This window comes from Pinus tabuliformis, chromosome 9 (assembly GCF_031772625.1).
Source record: "Pinus tabuliformis cultivar Carrire ecotype Pingquan chromosome 9, CPIR1, whole genome shotgun sequence".
NCBI lineage: Eukaryota > Viridiplantae > Streptophyta > Pinopsida > Pinales > Pinaceae > Pinus > Pinus tabuliformis.
Genome location: NC_142307.1, coordinates 1187207942 through 1187226842, shown reverse-complemented (window position 1 = coordinate 1187226842; position 18901 = coordinate 1187207942). Strand labels below are relative to the sequence as shown.

General features: G+C 38.4%; 1 long non-coding RNA gene across 5 annotated transcripts; it reads right to left on the bottom strand.

Moving 5' to 3' along the window:
* Positions 1-939: 939 nt before the first annotated feature.
* On the bottom strand, positions 940-1924 carry LOC149152802 (uncharacterized). 5 transcript variants are annotated; one of them, XR_016263534.1, is made up of 3 exons: positions 1802-1924; positions 1477-1554; positions 940-1298 (listed from the first exon to the last, which is right to left on the bottom strand). It is a non-coding gene; the product is annotated as an uncharacterized LOC149152802 (long non-coding RNA). The 5 variants fall into 5 exon arrangements; XR_016263532.1 differs by having other exon boundaries at positions 940-1274; XR_016263531.1 differs by having other exon boundaries at positions 940-1274; positions 1477-1518; positions 1802-1915.
* Between the last annotated feature and the right edge of the window lie 16977 nt (positions 1925-18901).

The window sequence follows — 18901 nt, the reverse complement described above, 5'->3', positions numbered from 1 at the left end:
ACAAAATGCAAGCACATGATTGAATTGGTTGAAGCTTGCAACCATATGACTTAAAAAATGCAAGCACATGATTGAATTGGTTGAAGCTTGCAACCATATGACTTGCAAGTACTATATTAAGTTCTGGAATATTTTTATTGCTTTTATTAAAATTATAAGGACTTTATTGTTTTTTTCAATTTCAATTTATTAATAGTTGGAGAAAATATCATGTTTGAAGGTATACTTTCTATGTATATGTTGTTTTAAGTATGATAGAGAATTGATTCTCTTCCTTTTATTATTGGTTTTCATGTTATCTACATGATGTTCATATCATTTATAGAGGGACCAAATCTCTTTTCACCCTAAAAAATGTTTACATCTCAAAAGATTTATCTAAATTAATTATATATTAATGAATATCAACAAACAATGCTTTAAATTAAATATCTAAATTAATTATAAATTAATGAATGTCAACAAATAATACTTTAAATTAAATAGATTATATTACATTTATAAATTTATTAAGAATATTATATACATATGTCAATGACTCGGTTAGAGATTTGATTAGTTATATATTAATGGATATCACATTGAAATTCTTTGAGACCGTATTATATTTATAAATTTAATAAATAACGATCTAATCTTAAAAATTTTGATTAGTTATATATTAATGGATATCACATTGAAATTCTTTGAAACCGTATTATATTTATAAATTTAATAAATAACGATCTAATCTTAAAAATGTAATTAATCCGAAAAACTAATATCTAAAATATATAAATATATTTTTAAAATAAAATATAATAACTTTACTATAATATTAAAAAAATAATAATATATAAAAAACAAGTAAACACCATCCTATATGCTTTATATATACAAACCAAATCACGTTCGGATATATCAATGCACATATAACTCCAAATTAATTTATAAACCCTAATAATTCGAAATATATTATTTTTTATATAAAAAAACTACTTGGAGGCATCCAAGAACCGCATGTTAAGAATTCCCTATGGATTTATGCACATGAAGAAATGTGGATGGATTTTCAACTTGAATTCCCTATGGATTTATGCCTATGAAGAAATGTGGATGGATTTTTAACTTTTCATTATCGGATTTCAATGCATGCCATTGAAATCTCTGCGAGGGGTTTTTGGTTTACATAATGGATCTTTCATTCCGATATTTTTATGTGCCGACCCTGCGTGTTCTCATACCTGTGAGTCCCAATCTCTTTCATGAGCCGAACCGCAATGTTCTTAGAAAACCTGCAAAACCGGATATAAAATTACCTATACTCTGCATAATCAAACATCTGAGAATCTGCAAAACCAAACCCTAGAAAAACAAGAATCTGCAAATTCTAACCTCACAAAACCTAGATTCTGCCAAAACGAAATTGAATTGGGCCAAATAGATATCGAACTTGGTCAAAGCAAAATCAATTTATTGATTTAAACAAAATCTTACCTGGGCACATCGAAATCGAACTCAAACTTGGGCACATGGAACCTGATTTAAACGAAATCAAGCATGGGAGTATTGAACCTGTAAAGTCAAAAAATCGATCATCCTAGCATCTACCAAACCGAACCTCAGAAAACCTAGAACCTAAACTAAATCAATTTAATTTGATTTAAACAAAATCAAGCGCACATCTAGATCGAAATCAAACTTAGGGCACAAAGAACCCGATTTAAATGAAATCAAGCCTCGGTGCGTCGAACCTGTAATAAAATGAAATCAAAGCTCGGCGAGATCGAAATATATTTGTCTAATGCAACCACAGAAATACCTTCTGCAAATCCTTCTGGTTATAGTTATAAGCATTCTGCGTCAGATCAGGTAGAACAATTACTGCCAGTACAACAACACTAATTAAAACCAATTTTTTTCTTCTAATCCCAGCTATTATACATGCGGGAGAAACATATGCTAATTAATCATTATATATGTATCCAAAAAAAATAGAGTTTACATTTTAAAAAATAAATATATATTTTAAATCTGTGCATTTAACATCTAAAGTCTAAATATTTCCTCTTATTTTGGGTTGTAGAGTGTTTCTCGGCTCAATTATCAATGATGATTGTGCTAACCTAACTTAACTTTGCAGTAAGATATTTGGGTGTTGTTTGTTGGTTGTGTATGTGCGGAATTTTGGATTGAAGATTGGATACTACAAGATTTGGTGTCCTTCAAGTTGGTTGCTTAACTAGCTATTGTGTATTTGAATCAAAGTTACGACTACCTTTTTCTTATGTTATGATCGCATGATTTAAAGGATTGTTTGGGAATCACTTTGTATTCTTGTCACACATATATTTGTTTGGTGAGCATTGGGCAAGGCTCATGGAGCAATAACTCTTTGTGGTTGTATAAGATATACATAGAAAGCATACTTTCAAGCAATGATTATTCAACCTGCAGCCTAGTCTCCTCCTCCTATAGGATGTTCTCACAATCTCGACAAAGCTCTCGCACTATAGTCAAATATGAGATCTAGTTTTCCCCTTGATATGACAAGTATATATAGGCTTTTAGACCCCCCCCCGGGTGAATGAATATGGACGCTTAGGGGGGAAGAGAAGTTAGGAAACTTCCATAATAATTCGCCCCTAACCAAGTCATAAAGGTAATCCACTCATCTGATCTCCTAAGGAACGAGCAATTCTAGAAAAATCTCGAAAGACGTTGGTTAGATAAGGACAATATGTTTTTCAAACGCTAGATGTACAATGGAAATCAACATAGGAACGTTGAATAAGCAAGGGTAACCAGTGTCCTTACTCTAACAAGCTCAAAAACAAGGGTTGAAGTTGTGCAAAAGGGTCAACAATATAAAGGCAAATGCAACTAACTAAATGAGGGTGAAATAGGCTATAACAATATCTTTAATCAATAAATCAAATAATTCTATCTTTTAAGTTTTATTATTTGAGATAAACCTCTCTTTCCTTCAATTTTATGATATATTTAATCAATAAATCAAATTATTTTAGGTTTTAGGCTTTATTACTTGAGATAGATTGTAATCACATATGATCCTAATTATTAAAAATGGTTTATCCATTTGTGAACACATTCTCATCCCCATTCTTATCCCCACACCCACATACTCTATGGCTATGACATATGCCATGCAAACTCAAAGGACTTACATTTTTCTGGGCAGGGAAGGATTCCCAAAGAGTATAGATCTGAATGAATCTTACCAATTCCTAAAACACCAACAGTAAAGTTTTTGGTGATATTTTTATAAAAATAAAAAAATGTATGTAGTTTATAGAAAATTTTGGCAATTTTTAAAGTAAAATACTTGCATCCTAAAGAATTTGATGAAACATCTTAGTAAAAAATGAAAATTAATAAATCTTTTTTTAGAAAAGGAAATGCAAAAAAAATGAAAAATTATAGAATTTCAGTGAATTGTTTTAGTAAAAAAATGAAAATTGATTCTTTTTTTAAATAAACATGAAAAATTAGCCAATGGATGAAATTTAACCCCAAAAAAATATCATACTAGGTTAACATGGATCATGCATTTTAGCCTTAGGGGATAGCTCAAGTGGTCTAGACCCAGATATGAAATTCTTTGATATTGTTGCTAGTTGTTGTTGATCACGAGTTCGACTTTTTTAAATTCCCTTGGGACAAGGCCCCGTAATTAGGGCCGGAAGTTTACCCAATTTATCATCCTTGAAATGTAGAGAAGTAATCTGAAATTTCATGTACTTTCATTCCAAATAAAAACATGAATTATGCATTTTAACACCCATACTTTGAACTAACAAAATGAAACAATATACTACATATAAAATATTGTAAAAAAATATAAATAAAGAAAACACTATAGATTTAAGTCATTCCAAAAACACCAAACTCATAAATGTTCTTTACATGGGTTTAATAATTCATATCCTAAAAGACGGGTTTAAAACTACATATATAATAATACCCTTCTAATTGCCATGTCATGTGAAATTAGTTAAATTTGCTTGGGTACATGTTTTCTTGTACTTGCAATGTGAAATTAATGCATCTAGTTTATCTACTTATACCTTTTACCTTTTTGTACTTGCCATGTGAAATTAGTTCATCATGTTTCCATACTTTTGCTTCTAAAGTGGGTTCTTTGTTTTTAATTTGCAACTTTGCCATTTCCAACTTAGTTCTCGTTATATACTTGTAATGTGAAATTAATTCATCTTGTTTATCTATTTATTCCTTTCGTATTTTCCAAGTAAAATTAGTGAAGCATGTTTCTATGCTTGTTGCTTCTAAAGTGGGTTCCTTGTTTTTAATTTGCAACTTTTCCATTTCCACTTTAGTTCTCTTATATAAATGTTAAAGTATTTTAAGTTCAAAATTTCATGAATACATAAGTACAAATTTACTTGCAATAATAATCTTGCCCATGATATTTATCTAATACCCAAAATGAGTTATTCACTTTTTAACACAAAGAATTTTTAAAACACAATATCTTTTTAGAAACCAATCTTTGGCACAATGGCACATACAACTAAGAAACAAGTAGCAACTATGAGATTTGTCTATGTTACTTACATTCCAATCATATCTAATATGAGCAATGATAACAGTGAATTTTAAATGAGCAAATTAGTACCCAAAGTAGTCCCAAAACTTCAATTCCTTAGAAGCACTTAAAACTCAACATGTGAATTATGAAAAGACAATCATGCCATTGTTGTATTCAGATTTTAGAGATCAAAAAAATTTCACGAGATAAATGACTTGAATGGAAACCCAACCCTTGTGATGATTTATTGATGGGGATTAAGTTGCTTGTCAATGAATTTTTTTTTTTCTCTTTGTAGTTTTTTACTAAAACTTTTACCATTGTTATGTAAATTATAAGTGTTGCTAGTAAATTATGAGTAGGAGAGATATATTAGAGATCAAAACAGAAAGCCTTGGGCCTTGAATTTCACCAGCACACTTGTTCACGACTTTCTCCAAGGGTTGGACCACCTACAAGTATGAAATTTCAATTCCAAACCTCTGCAATACTCAAAGATTAGCTCAGAAAATAAGTGCTTACCAACAGTGACTAAGATGAAGGGAAAAAAGGGTTGGATAAAGGAATGCAGCAAAGAGAAGAGGCTCAGAAGCTCTGCGCTGAGACAGAGAGGCCAAGAAGACCTTATAGTGAAGAGGAAAAAGGGGAAAGAAGTCTATTGAAGGAAAAGAAAATCCTAAATATGATTGACCCAGAGAAAGAAAGGCATATTGAGGCCAGCAAGGGGATAAAGGGCAGGAAAGAGGGTGTAAGGCCCTGCGGCCTAGGGAACAAGGCCACTAAGGCTTGTGGCAGGCCAAAATGAATGGAAAATAGGGTTGCGTCGAGGACAGGGTGAAAGTGGAAGGGTTAGGAGGCTATGGAAGGAAGGGAGGAAGGAGAATGAGGGAAGAGGAAGGTTGAACATGAGCAAAGGAGAAGGGAAAGGCTCACTGTAGGCTTGGAGGATGAGAAAAGAGTTGTCGTAGGGAAGAAAAGGTGAAGAAACAATCTTGGAGGATGAGGCTGAGATAAAATAAGGAGGAGGGAGGCCAGCAGAGGACAGAGAGAAGTTGTGGCAAAGGAAAAGGGGTCAAGTGGTGGAGAGGAAGGGCTTAGAGACCTACAACAAGGGTCTAGAAGGCATGTTTTGGCCTGCGACTCAGATAGAGGAGGATGGAGGGCTCAACGCTAGGGCTAGAGGCCCAAAAAATTCACAAGACCCTCACGAAAAATTTCCTCCAGCTTCATATTTTCAATTTGATTAATTTTACTAAATAATCCTTTATTGTTGGCACTACAAACAAATTTCAGACTAGATCTTACCCTCTAGGGCATAGATCTAGCTCAAACCCCAACAAATTTTCTCAAAATAGTTTGGATCTTACCTACACAAATGAAAACCAAAATACCCAAAACCCAAAATATATACAACAACAAAAAAAATCGAAAATAAACCCCAAAACCCTCAAAACCCCAGCTGCAAAACAAGGGTTAGAAAATAAAACTATTTACAAAATTTTATTTTACAATATACACAATGGATGGCTCTTATAAGCATATCTATTCATTAAATGCACAATAGGTAAAATCAATGAGTGAAATAATTTAAATGGGTGAGCAATGGTCAAGATCTCTACAAAACCAATCGTTAGATAAGGCTTAAAATTTTACAAAGTGGGCTATTAAGCTTTCTTGTCTTGGGAGTTAGTTGGTCCAATTGAAGACTTCCCCTCACGCTCAAGATTTGAATCCCTGACGTCTCTACATACTTAAGATCAAGTTATTAGATCAATAGGAGATAGATAAACACCATACCCTCAAGATCTAGAGATACCTACTAGATCAATCGAGTTAGAATGTTCTTAGAAACCTAGTAATTAATACAAGATACATGTGCAAATAGTTAATCTAATCAATTGGTTAAAGAAATAACAACTTATAAAATATTATTCAATAAAGCATTAAGAACATGATCCCAAAATTTTCCACAAGAAGCAGAAGAGGGACACCACCTTGAATAAACCCCAAAGTCTTTTGCTTTATTGATAAAAAAGTCTTACAACTAGCAAAGCCTGACTTGGAGCCTCTTTACAAAATTTTATGTCCTTGTGAGAAGCTAATGGCTTCCAATTTATAGATAAATCCTTCAAGTGGAAAATAATGGCTAATTAGCTTGATCCACATCAAAATAATCTCGAAAGTTATGATCCCAAAATTTTCCACAAGAAGCAGAAGAGGGACACCACCTTGAATAAACCCCAAAGTCTTTTGCTTTATTGATCAAAAATTATTACAACCAACAAAGCCTGACTCGGAGCCTCTTTACAAAATTTTATGTCCTTGTGAGAAGCAAATGGCTTCTAATTTATAGATAAATCCTCCAAGTGGAAAACAATGGCTGATTAGCTTGATCCACATCAAAATAGTCTCGATTGTTGATAAATGTTTAATCATTTTAATCTCCATCATTGAAAATCTTTATTTTTGAGGAATTTTCGAATTTATCATTTAACCCATTTTTTATTAGCTCAAAAATAATTATTTTGAGCTAATTTCCTCAAAATGTTCACTGACTTAACCACCAAGGCCCAAGGGTCCATTTTTTCTTGAAATTTCCAATATTCCATTGGTGGGGGACCTCAAAAAAATAATTTATGTAAGACACATGAATTTTTCCACTTGGAGAATTTAATTTCTCTAGAACTTTAATTTTGACTCAAATTAATTAAATTTATAGCTTAGGATTTTAATTTATTTTTGCCAAAAAAATAATTAATTGACACTTGAGGGGATTAATATTTTATCCATTGTGTTTAATTATGAGAGACCATGCACTAAAATATTTTTGTACATAAGATAATTACATTTCAACCCTCAAAGGAGGAACACTCGTTCGTTATAGACCCTCAATTTATTACTCAATTTTGCGACTCAATATGATTTAGTAGACCAAGTGATTTGTAATAAATAATTTAGCCAAATAGCTTAAATTATTCCCAAATCACTTTTACAAAAGACTAGACTAAAACACTGTGACTCACCTAAGACCTTGACGATAAATTTCACCCTAGCTTTGGGGTGAGGTTGGAGAGAAAAACTATGTCGATCATCCATGTTTAAAAACACAAATGAATCAGTGAGACAAAAAGACTCCTAGGATGAAATTCGTCATCAAAATAATAGACTTACCTAGGGTGTTACATATATAAATGGTCCTACTAGCATCATTTATATTAAAATTTACATAATGGGTTTACAACTCTGACAAACTGACGACTAATGATGATGAATCCAGGATATTTGACTGCTCGAACACGATGGAATTTTCTTTGCAAAATTGTGTACTGTTATAGGGTAGTTGACATGGAATGGTCAACATCTGGCTCTACTTGGGGACATGTTGCTTCAATGAAGGAATGTGAGAATCCAGAATCTACACCCAAGCAACACACAAATCATCTAAGTATCGTCCATCCAAATATAATCCAAAAATCATCTTATAACATTAAGTACATTAAATGGAAGCTCTGTAACCAGTAACAATTCTATTAACATGAAACGTAAATCTAATTTGCAGACAGAAATGAAATTTTATCTATGAAACAAAATGTTGAAATAACAAGGAGTAGGGTTAGAAATACGATACAGAGGATTCCCTATTGCATCAAATGTCATCTTTGAAGAACAGCGTGAGCATTTGTCCATTTGCAGTTAAGTCAAGTGGTTAATCCTCCAATGTGCTCAAGTGAAATGAATTGGTTCGATGATGCCTCTGATGATATAAGGTCCCAACCACAAACTGTCAAATTTCTTGTGACTTCTCAGTTTCTCATTTTTGTGATCCCAAAGCAACACCATGTCTCCAACCTGTAAAGATCTAGCTCAAGAATATTTATCAAATCTTTACTTAACCTTAGATTGATTTTTACACATATTAGCAAAATCTTTTCTTCTAGTTTCATCTAACTCCATAATTTGATCTATTCTATTTTGGACAACATCTTTATCAGTGGAAAAATGTTGAAGGAGTTGATAAGTTGGCAATTTAAGGTGCACCAGCAGAGTTATATCCAAACCATAAACCGATTCAAAGGGACTTTTATCAGTAGTTTTTTTCTTTGTAATTTTAATTGCCCATAACGCATACTTGGTTTTTCTATCCCAAGACCGTTTATTATCACCTAATATCTTCTTGATAATGGTTATAATATTTTTATTACTTGATTCTGCAAGGCCATTACCTTGAGGATAATAGTGAGATGAATGAGATAAAAGAATCCCATACATAAAGCAAAAAGATGAAACCTCTATAGAACTAAAAGTTTTGGCATTATCAGTGGTAGTCTTAGTTGGGACACCAAAATTTCTAGTAATGATTTGATTTTCAATAAAATCCATAATAATTTTTCAGTGGCATTCTTAGAAAGAATGGATTCTACCCATTTAGTGAAATAATCAGTAGCATTTAAAATCCATGAGTAGTCATTGCTAGAATTTTCATGAAGTTTCTCAATGAAATCCAGGCCCCGATGTTGAAAAGGCACCTCAACAACCACAGGTTGTAAGGGAAGGGAAGTTAGCTTCTTTTTCCCAATGAATAATTAACAGGATTTGCATCTGCTAACAAACTTATGCACATCAGAAAATATTGAAGGTCGGTAATAACCATCTCTGATAATTTTGTGGGCGGTAGTTTTTGCAACATAATGGCCACCACAAAATCCTGAATGAAACTCAGAAATTAGCTTTCTAGACTCAATTTCATCAACACAGCTAAGTACTATACCTTCAGGGTTCCTCCATTTGAGGTCATCCTTCAAGAGGAAATTCTTAATTGCTTTCAATCTAAGAGCCCTTCTTTTATGAGAAACTAAATGGTTAGGACATGTAAGATTTAACAAATGATAATCAATGTCCTTGTATCAATCATGCTCTTTAAATCTTTGTAGCTCAGGTGAAGATGAATCATTAAGACAAATCGAACCAAAATATTTTTCATTACCTTCAGTCAACATCTCATCCAATCCTTGACCTTTGACCAGTTTAGTGGGCCTAATTTCCAAGTCATACTCTTGGATCTTAGTAACCCACCTAGCCCAAATCCCTAAGCAGCGAGCATGTGTTAATATATATTTGACAATGGAATATGGGACAAAAGCAGTGATTTCGGAATAACCCGCATAATTCCTAAAGTGCTTATTGTAGCGACTACAACCACCCTCCAAAATTTTGATTCGCATGCAAATTTTGGAGCCTACTTTGGATCTTGTGATCGATCATACATGGTCGTTTGTGGGTAAGCTGGTGATTTCAAGCTCCTCTCCTTGATCCTAGAGAGTTGTCCACGTTCTCATCTTTATGCAGCATATGTCATTTTTGGGCACAAGGGTTTTTGTTTGTCATACTAAGGGAATGTTGTCTTGCTTCAATGGATTTATGTGCATATGAGTGGTTGTCATCACATAGACATGTTTCACACTCACCTCACGCACTCACGTCATGGATATTGTTGCATCAAGCAAAGTATGTCTTATGTATTTTGGATGGTCCACATTGTGTCAATAAATGTCTGTGTGTGATCACAGTCAAGTCCTATCAATGTTTACATATGTTTCATTGATTTCACACTTAGCCATTTTCCCAAACAACCTAGCCTCATATAGCTTCCCGAAACTATGTGCTTTGCTTCTGCAGCCACCAGCTTCCCTTGTGTGTTGAAACCCCGCAGTGCACAGAGACACCATCTTTCCTTGCCTGCTGAAACCTCGCAACCTATAGAGGCCCTAGCCAGCACTGCTCCCCAAAATTGCGCATAGCAGTCAAGCAGTCAACACTGCTCTCCAAAAATGCGCAAAGCAGCCCAGCTGCACTGCACTCGGAAATTGCGCAAACGGGCCTTCCAAGGCCTCATTCCAACAGCAATCATTATTCGCTGAAATTGCCCAGATCTACCTCTCATTGACTACAGGAAAAGGTGACATGTTGAAATCTCTTCCAAGGAGCTGAAGATAAGGACCAAGGAACCGAGTAATGGAAAAGATCAGGACCACATGCAAACTTCATCGAATGCGTGATCATCTTGAGGGTAAGTATGGTAAGTACGGAACATATTTCGAAGTACACCTCTTAGTTGAGTTTGCAAGACTACCTGACATTTTCATATCACCTTGTCCTCAGTGACATGCATGTGTGCAAACGCAGAAAGTCACTTGATGTGTTGCTTCTACATGTCATGCTTCTTTTTCACTTATTCGACCAACTGTCGTCTTCTGCATGTTGATTTCTATGTCATGCTTGCGACCATGTTCTGGTCGTGCACAAGGTCTTTGCTTCGTGTGTACATGTGTTCGCCATGTAAACATCCATCAAGATCACACACGAAGTTGTATGCACTGTCGTGCAAACGTTATCGCGATCGTTCAACAATCTATCACAAGCGTCGCGCTTGTCGCTCGCACTGTAGGTCAGTCATGTTGAGCATGTGTGTCTTGATGGTTTGATGCGTCTTATCGCCAAGTTATGTGAGTGTGTGCTTGCAAGGTCGCGTATGCACAATTTTGCTCACTTACACACTTAGACATTTTTTTGTTGAAGTTTTGATGACCAGATCACCCTCTAATAGCCAAACCTTCACCCAGTCATCGACTCAATCGACTGTCATCCAGAACAGTGCAGAAGCATCCAGCAAGCCATTTCAAGCGGTGTTTCCCGCATGTTGATCAATCAACCCTCCTACTAGTCAACCGGAGAGTTTGATTGGGCAATCACCCCGGGACTGACTCCCCTCAAAAATTGTGCAGAGGCTACAGACCTCGCCCACTCCATTGACTAAGAAAATTGCGTAGACAGGCCGAACAGTCACCCAGTTCCCATCCTTGTCTCCCTCAAAAAAATGCGCATTTTTCTCAGCCAATCACCCAGTCAGCCAGTTGGCTACTCACCCAGAAAACTGTGCAGATTTCCTAAGCAAGCCCTCTGCAGCCCAACAGTCCGCTCAGCTCAGAAACTGCGCAAAGGCAGTCAACAGGTCAGCATCCCAACAACTGCGCAGTTTTTCCCACCAGCAGCCGCCTGCCATCTCCCTCCAAGAACTACGCAGCTTTTGTTGCCAAGCTCCCGCAGCCCGCTACCAGCGCCCTCCAGGGACTGCGCAGTTTTTGCTACCAAGCTCCAGCTGCCCGCTCACTCTAGAAATTGCGCAGACCCTGCCTACCCATTCCTCCTACATCCCATACTGCTTCTCCCAAAAATTGCGTAGATTTGTCCTCCAGTTCAGTCAGATCTCGTGGACATTCATTGTCGATCCAGAATGCCTATCCCGTCTCCCAGTGACTTTTGCACAGTTTTCATCAGCAGTATCCGGAACCCACATCCTAGCTCGAAACTCGCCTTGCGCGGTTTCGCAACCTTGTCCTCTCTCGCGGTCACCTGCATCCGAAAATGATCATGCATCATGGTAGACTAGGATATTTATGAATTTGATGTTGTCTCATCATGAGTGACTGCAGATACAGGTACATGAAGGAACATGACGCGGCGACAAATGGGATGAATAAGGGGTGTACATGCAAAAGTACGTGTTTGCGAACGGACGAACAAACAATGCATGTGAAGAGATGTGTTCGCAAACAGACAACATGCGAAGATGTGTTCGCGAACAGATGAACAGACGAACATGCAATTTTCGCGAACAGGCAAATATGTCAAGCATGCCAAAGCACAGGTAAGGAGCAACACGCACATGCAACATCAAGCAAACCCAATGACCATCGAGGACTCTGCACACCTGGCCATGCAGAGGTGAAGTCATGATACACCAAGAGGACATACATCACTCAGCAGCATTTTAGCTCGACATGCACACCAGCAGCAACATGAACATACCAGCATTGTCATGTCGAGTCGTGTCACGAGTCATGTTAGGCTACATCGCTACTGTGAGCCATATTGTGTAAATCAATGTAATGTAATGTGGAAGTCCAAGAGACCCACTTGTAAGCTTAAAAGTCATGAAAGTCAAACAGTGATGAGGGAAGTCGAATAGTCACAAGGGCCAGTTTTACCCCTGGCTATAAATAGCCCTCATTTGTACATGCAAAAAGACTTTTCACCTTGGCTCCTCCCACATAGCCTTGAGATTCTGTAATCTTTTCTTTGAGGAGTAAGTAGTGGCTCCAATGCCCTGTCCACAAGGTTAATGATGTATGGTGTATCGATGTGTCTTGGAACTTTCGCTTAATTCAGAAGCCTGCTAATGGGTCAGCATGTTTTCACATGTGTTGTAACTGTTTGTAAGATTTGTCTTGAACACTTGTAATACATGTTGCTTTAACTTGTGTTGAACACTTGAATTTATTCAGTTGTTCTAATACATATATTAATGAAAATGTATTGTATAAGTTGTTAACGATGGCATTCCCGTGTTGGTGGTTACCTCCCGAACATCAGACAGAATCTTTCATGTAAACTCGCTATAACGACCGTCGCACTCGCACGGATTGTCCATTGAGTGTCGCACGTGCTATCTTCCCTTGTGTGTTGTGACTGCCACAAAGAGGTAACCAATGTTTACTTCAATGAACTCCACTGGATCCATCTTATTTTCATCTTTGTTCTTTGTGGCATCATGTCGATCAAAGTGTTGCTCCAAAGCTACAATGTTCATGGGACTAGGATTTGTTATATCTTCATGGTTATCAGATCCATCCTCCTCACAACTAAATTTAAAATTTTCAAATTCATCCAAATTATTAAGAAAGTGAATCGCACGTCTCTCATCATCGAAAACCTACCAATACTCCATATTATTAGCTACAGAAGGACTAAAAGTAATTTCCATTTTAACCTTATCCTTCAACAATTCATCACACAACTACAAAGTAGACGTTGTTACAGCAAGTTCATTGGCCAAGTTATTATTTTCTCTTGAGATAGTTTCGAGATCAAGAGCATCAAAATATTCCATATTATCCCATACAACATTTCCATAGTTTTTTAATCTTTGATTTTTACATGTGAATTTGTTCTTAATCTGCATGATAATCAAATCATAGTCTCCCTTGATACCAAGCAACTTAATCCTCAAATCCATTGCCAGTTCAAGAGCCAACAGTAAAGCTTCATACTCAACAACATTGTTGGTTGCTTCAAATTCCAATCTATAGGAAAATTTGAAACTGTGACCAAGGGGACAATTTAATATTGTTATGCTCTTAACCTGCAAAATGATACCCAAATACAGAATATGCGAAGAAAAGATACCCAAAACATAGAATAGCAATGATTTTATTATTCAGAGAGTAATGTTCACTTGCCTCTTCGAGAGGGCAACCTCCAATAGAGAAGAGCTCGACTACAAAATAAGACACAATGCTCCTCGCAGGGAGTCTATATCCTTTATATATGACTCATACATGCAATACCACGGGCCAATACCGTGGGTTTTATTAATACCATCTATCTAATACTACGGCCCATTTGCAACTGACTGTGGTCCCGTCATTAATTGCGGGTTAACCACTTACAAATATTAATATGGGCTTTATTGACTCTTGACTATGACGTGATCCCATGACATAAATAAGGGGGTTAGGGTGGGACCCTAACATGCCCTCCCCCTTAGGACTAGCCTTGTCCTCAAGGCTGAAGCTGCGAAAACTGCTGAAGAATAGTGGTTGGTTCCCAAGTTGCATCTTCCGGAGAGGTGTCTTTCCATTTGACGAGGACTTCCTTAATCATGCGGCCGCGCAGGTGCTTGTCTCGTGTGTCTAGAACCTGTTCGGGTTGAAGCTAGATTGACCCTTCTTCGTCCAATTCAGGTAGACTGGTTTGAACTCGGCAATTGTTCCCAATCACTTTTTTAAGGCACGATACATGGAAAACTGGATGGATTTTTGCAGTAGGTGGCAAAGCCAACTTGTAAGCCACTTCTCCAATGCGCTGAAGTACTTGGTATGGTCCGTAGAATTTTGGAGAGAGCTTTTGACAACCCTTGTCTTTGAGTGATGTTTGCTTATATGGTTGCAGCCTCAAAAAGACCTGATCCCCTTCTTGAAATTTGCGCTCTGAGCGATGCTGGTCGACCTGTTGCTTCATGCGGTTCTGAGCTTGATGAAGATTCTCTCTAAGATGGGCGAGCATGGTTGCGCGGTGTTGTAGGAGTTGATCCACTGCTTGTACTTTGGAGCACCCCTTGAGATAAGAAGTAGGGGAAGGCGGAAGTTGACCATATACTGCTTCATAGGGAGTCATTTTGGTGGTGGCATGATAGTTGGTGTTATACCACCATTCAGCCAGAGGTAACCATTGTACCCAAAGGTGTTGCTTTTCTGAAGTGAAACACCTAAGGTAGGTTTCTAGACATTTGTTGACGGCTTCAGTTTGACTATCTGTTTGCGGATGATAGGAAGTACTGAGTTTTAGTTGAGTGCCTTGTATCCTGAAAAGTTCCTGCCAAAAATTTCTGGTGAAGATCGGGTCGCGATCGGACACAATAGAAGTGGGCATGTCATGCAATTTGAAAATCTGATCCATGAAAGATTGAGCGACCAAAGTTGGTGTAAACGGATGGGGTAAGGCGCAGAAATGAGCATACTTCGACAGTCGGTCCACAACCACCATGATGACTGACTTGTTCCCGGACTTTGGAAGACCTGTAATGAAATCCATAGAAACCTCCGTCCAAATTGATGTCGGAATGGGCAATGGTTGTAATGTGCCGGGTGTGTTGACGGTTTCCCCTTTGTGGCGTTGACAGACATCGCATTTTGCTACGAAAGTAAGGATGTCCTTTTTCATGCTTGTCCAAAAAAATGATCTTCTGGTGCGAGCATACGTCTTCTAAAAGCCCGAATGTCCTGCAATGGGAGATGAGTGCAATTCTGCCAAAATGCGACTTTTGAGGGTAGATGTTGGTGCTATTACGACTCTGTCCCTGTAGCGAAGAATATCATCCTGCCACGAGTAGCCCTTGGTGGAATTTGGATCTACCTGCAATTGAGAAATGAGTTGGGATAGCCCGGGGTGTGAAAACCATTCCTTGCGAGCCTCTTCAATCCACTCTGGAATGGGGAGGGAAATTGCTAGCAGAGTACTTTCTTCCTCAAATTGGCGAGATCATGCATCTGCTACACTATTGTCTTCCCCTTTCTTGTAAATGATCTCATAATCATATCCCAGCATTTTGGCGAGCCATTTATTTTGTTGTGGGGAGGATAGGCGTTGCTACAAAAAATATTTAAGACTGTGATGATCTGTGCGGATTTGAAAACGTCACCCCAATAAGTAAGGTCGCCAGGTCTCGACTGCATGTAAGATGGCCATCATTTCTTTTTCGTAGGTAGATTGGCCCAGATTCCTCCCACTTAGTTGTTGGCTTGTGAAGGCCAAAGGTCGCCCTTCCTGCATTAAGACCGCCCCAATACCTGTCCCCGAAGCATCACATTCAATGACAAAGGATTTGGTGAAGTCAGGTAGTGCTAATACTGGAGTAGAACACATGGCGTTTTTGAGAGCGGTAAATGCCTGTTGTGCTTCCTCGTTCCAGAAGAAGGAATTTTTCTTTAGGAGTTGAGTGAGGGGCTTCGCTATGCGGCCATAGTTGCGGACAAATTTATGATAATAGCCTGTGAGACCCAAAAATCCTCTCAAGCTCTTCAAGGTCTTAGGTTGAGGCTATTCTTGCATTGCCTGGATCTTTTTGGGGTCCACCTTGACACCTTCACGCCCCACAATGTGGCCCAAATACTCAACTTCTTCCATGCCAAACGAACACTTGGACATCTTGACAAATAATTTATGCTTGCGGAGCAGTTGCAAGAGTAGATCTACATGCTGAAGATGTGCAACCCAAGTGCCACTATAGATGAGGATGTCATCGAAGAAGACAAGGACAAATTTCCTGAGATATGGTTTGAGAATGTGATTCATAAGGCTCTGAAAAATAGAGGGGGCATTACAAAGACCAAATGGCATGACCAGGAACTCATAATGCCCTTCATGAGTTCTGAAAGCAGTCTTGGGAATGTCGACTTCCTTCATGCGAATTTGGTGGTAGCCTGATCGAAGATCCAACTTAGTGAAGAATTGAGCCCCATTGAGTTCGTCCAGCAAATCGTCAACCACCGGGATGGGAAATTTGTCTTTGACTGTCAACTTATTGAGGGCCCTGAAGTCGGGACACATCCGCCACTCCCCATCTTTCTTGAGCACCATGACCACTGGGGATGAATAAGGACTAATGCTGGGACAAATGACACATGCTTCCAAAAGTTCCTTAATTATTTTTTCTATTTCATTCTTTTGGGTGAACGGATATCTGTATGGCCGCACATTTGGGGGCTGGGCCCCTGGAACCAAGGTGATGCTATGATCATGTTCCCCTCGCGAGGGTGGAAGCTCATGAGGCTTGTCAAAGACCGGCAGATGGTTATTTAAAATCTGTTGCATCTCAAGATGAATTGGCAGAGACTTGGTTTCGACTACCTGGATGGCATTAAATTGAGCTACCACTCCATGATGGCCCTTTTTTAACAATTTTTCCATCCTATGTGAGCTGATGATAGAGGGGGCTCCCGCTTGGAGTCCACGGAGGGTATGTGTGGAGTTGTTCTGCTTAAAACTCATATATAACTCCTGGTAATCCATTGTGATTGGCCCAAGAGTGCGGAGCCATTCAGCACCGCGGACAATGTCGCAACCCCCCATGTGTATGGCAAACATGTGGGTTTTCAACTGATAATCCCCCATTTGAAGTTTGACATTTTCACAGCGGCCTTCACATTTCATTGTGCCCCCATCTGCAATTTGGACTTGGAAGTTAGAAACTGCTCGTACAAAACAATGCATTGCTTCTGCGACTTTTTGATGGATGAAATTATGTGTACTTCCACTATCAATCAAGACTACTACTGGGCGATGTTTAACAAAACCTCTGATTTTGAGAGTTTGAGGGGAAGAAATCCCTGCCAATGCATGCAACGAAATAACTGGTTCGTCAGAGACATTGTCCTGTTGGTTGTCTTCTTCTAGCGCCTCATGTTCCTCAAGTGGTGGATCTTCCTCTGTTGAGCTGTAGTCAGTGGCATCTATTTGAAAAAATTTGGGCTCCTTGCATTTATGACCTGGGGAGCATTTTTCATCACAGTAGTAACATAGTCCTTGCTTTCTTCTTTCGGCCATTTCCGCAGGTGACACCTTTTGGACCTTAAGTGTTTGAGTCGTGTTGTGAGCTTGTGGGGGGCGACCTTTAGTGGAGAAATTTGGGTGACTGTATTGAACTGCTAATGCACGTTCCATGTTACGGGCTACCTTGCAAACCTCTGTCCATGTGGGAGGGTGGTGCAGTAAGACTTGAGCTTTGATGGCTTCTTTAAGACCGCTGATAAAACATTCCGTGTAGATCACATCTGAGAGACCCCAAGTGCGGAAGGCTAAGGCTTCAAAAGCTGTAATATATTCATCCACTGTACCTGTTTGTCGGAGCTTAGTAAGACGACCCAAAAAAGAGGTTTCCTGTTCAAAGCGGTCTTGAAGAGCTTTTGTAAATTGGGTCCAAGTCCTAAAAGGTCCATTGCAACGTTGATGCCATTCCCACCATTTCCACCTTTCATTGTCCAAGTACATGCTCCCCAACATAAGCTGAGTCGCATTATCTAAGATGCGATTCAGTTTGAAATACTGCTCCATTTGTGCTATCCATGCCGACGGGTGAGAACCATCAAATTTATGCATATCCAACTTGGGAGGTCGCTGATTGGGTGGTTGGTGAGTGTGCCAGAGGTGAGGAGAGTGGCTAGACTCACCCTCATTGTGTTCATTGCCATTATACACCTCCTCGTGGGCTTGCTCCTTGCCCTTCGGGATTAATTGTTGGACCTGGAGACATAGTCTGTTACGCTGATTGGTGAGGGATTGCATGGATTCTTCAAGTTTGTCCATCTTTTCATTGTCCATCGCTTGGGCTCTAGTTTCTACCATACACCAACCTGATGAACAATTGGGACCGCCTAAAAATTTTCACTAATAATTGAATAGTACCACCGTGCTCAGCTCGTCGTCCTGATTCTGATGGGCTAGATCACCAATAAGCGCCCCGGAAGATCTCAGACTTTTTTTTTTCTTCTTTTTTTTCTTTTTTTTATGTTTTTTTTTCTCTGAAAACTCCCAACGGAGTTTTACTCCTTCCTGATCACTACTGCAGTCGCCAAATCCTCAAAATGTCAATGCGGTCAAAAGTCCTGCGAAAATTATACCCCGGTATAGGAACCCTTCACAACAACTCAGATCTGGTGGATCTGAGAGATCTGAATGGCGGATCGGATAGCTCTGGGCGGCGGAACAAACTGCTGCTGCGGATCGGCTGGATCGAAT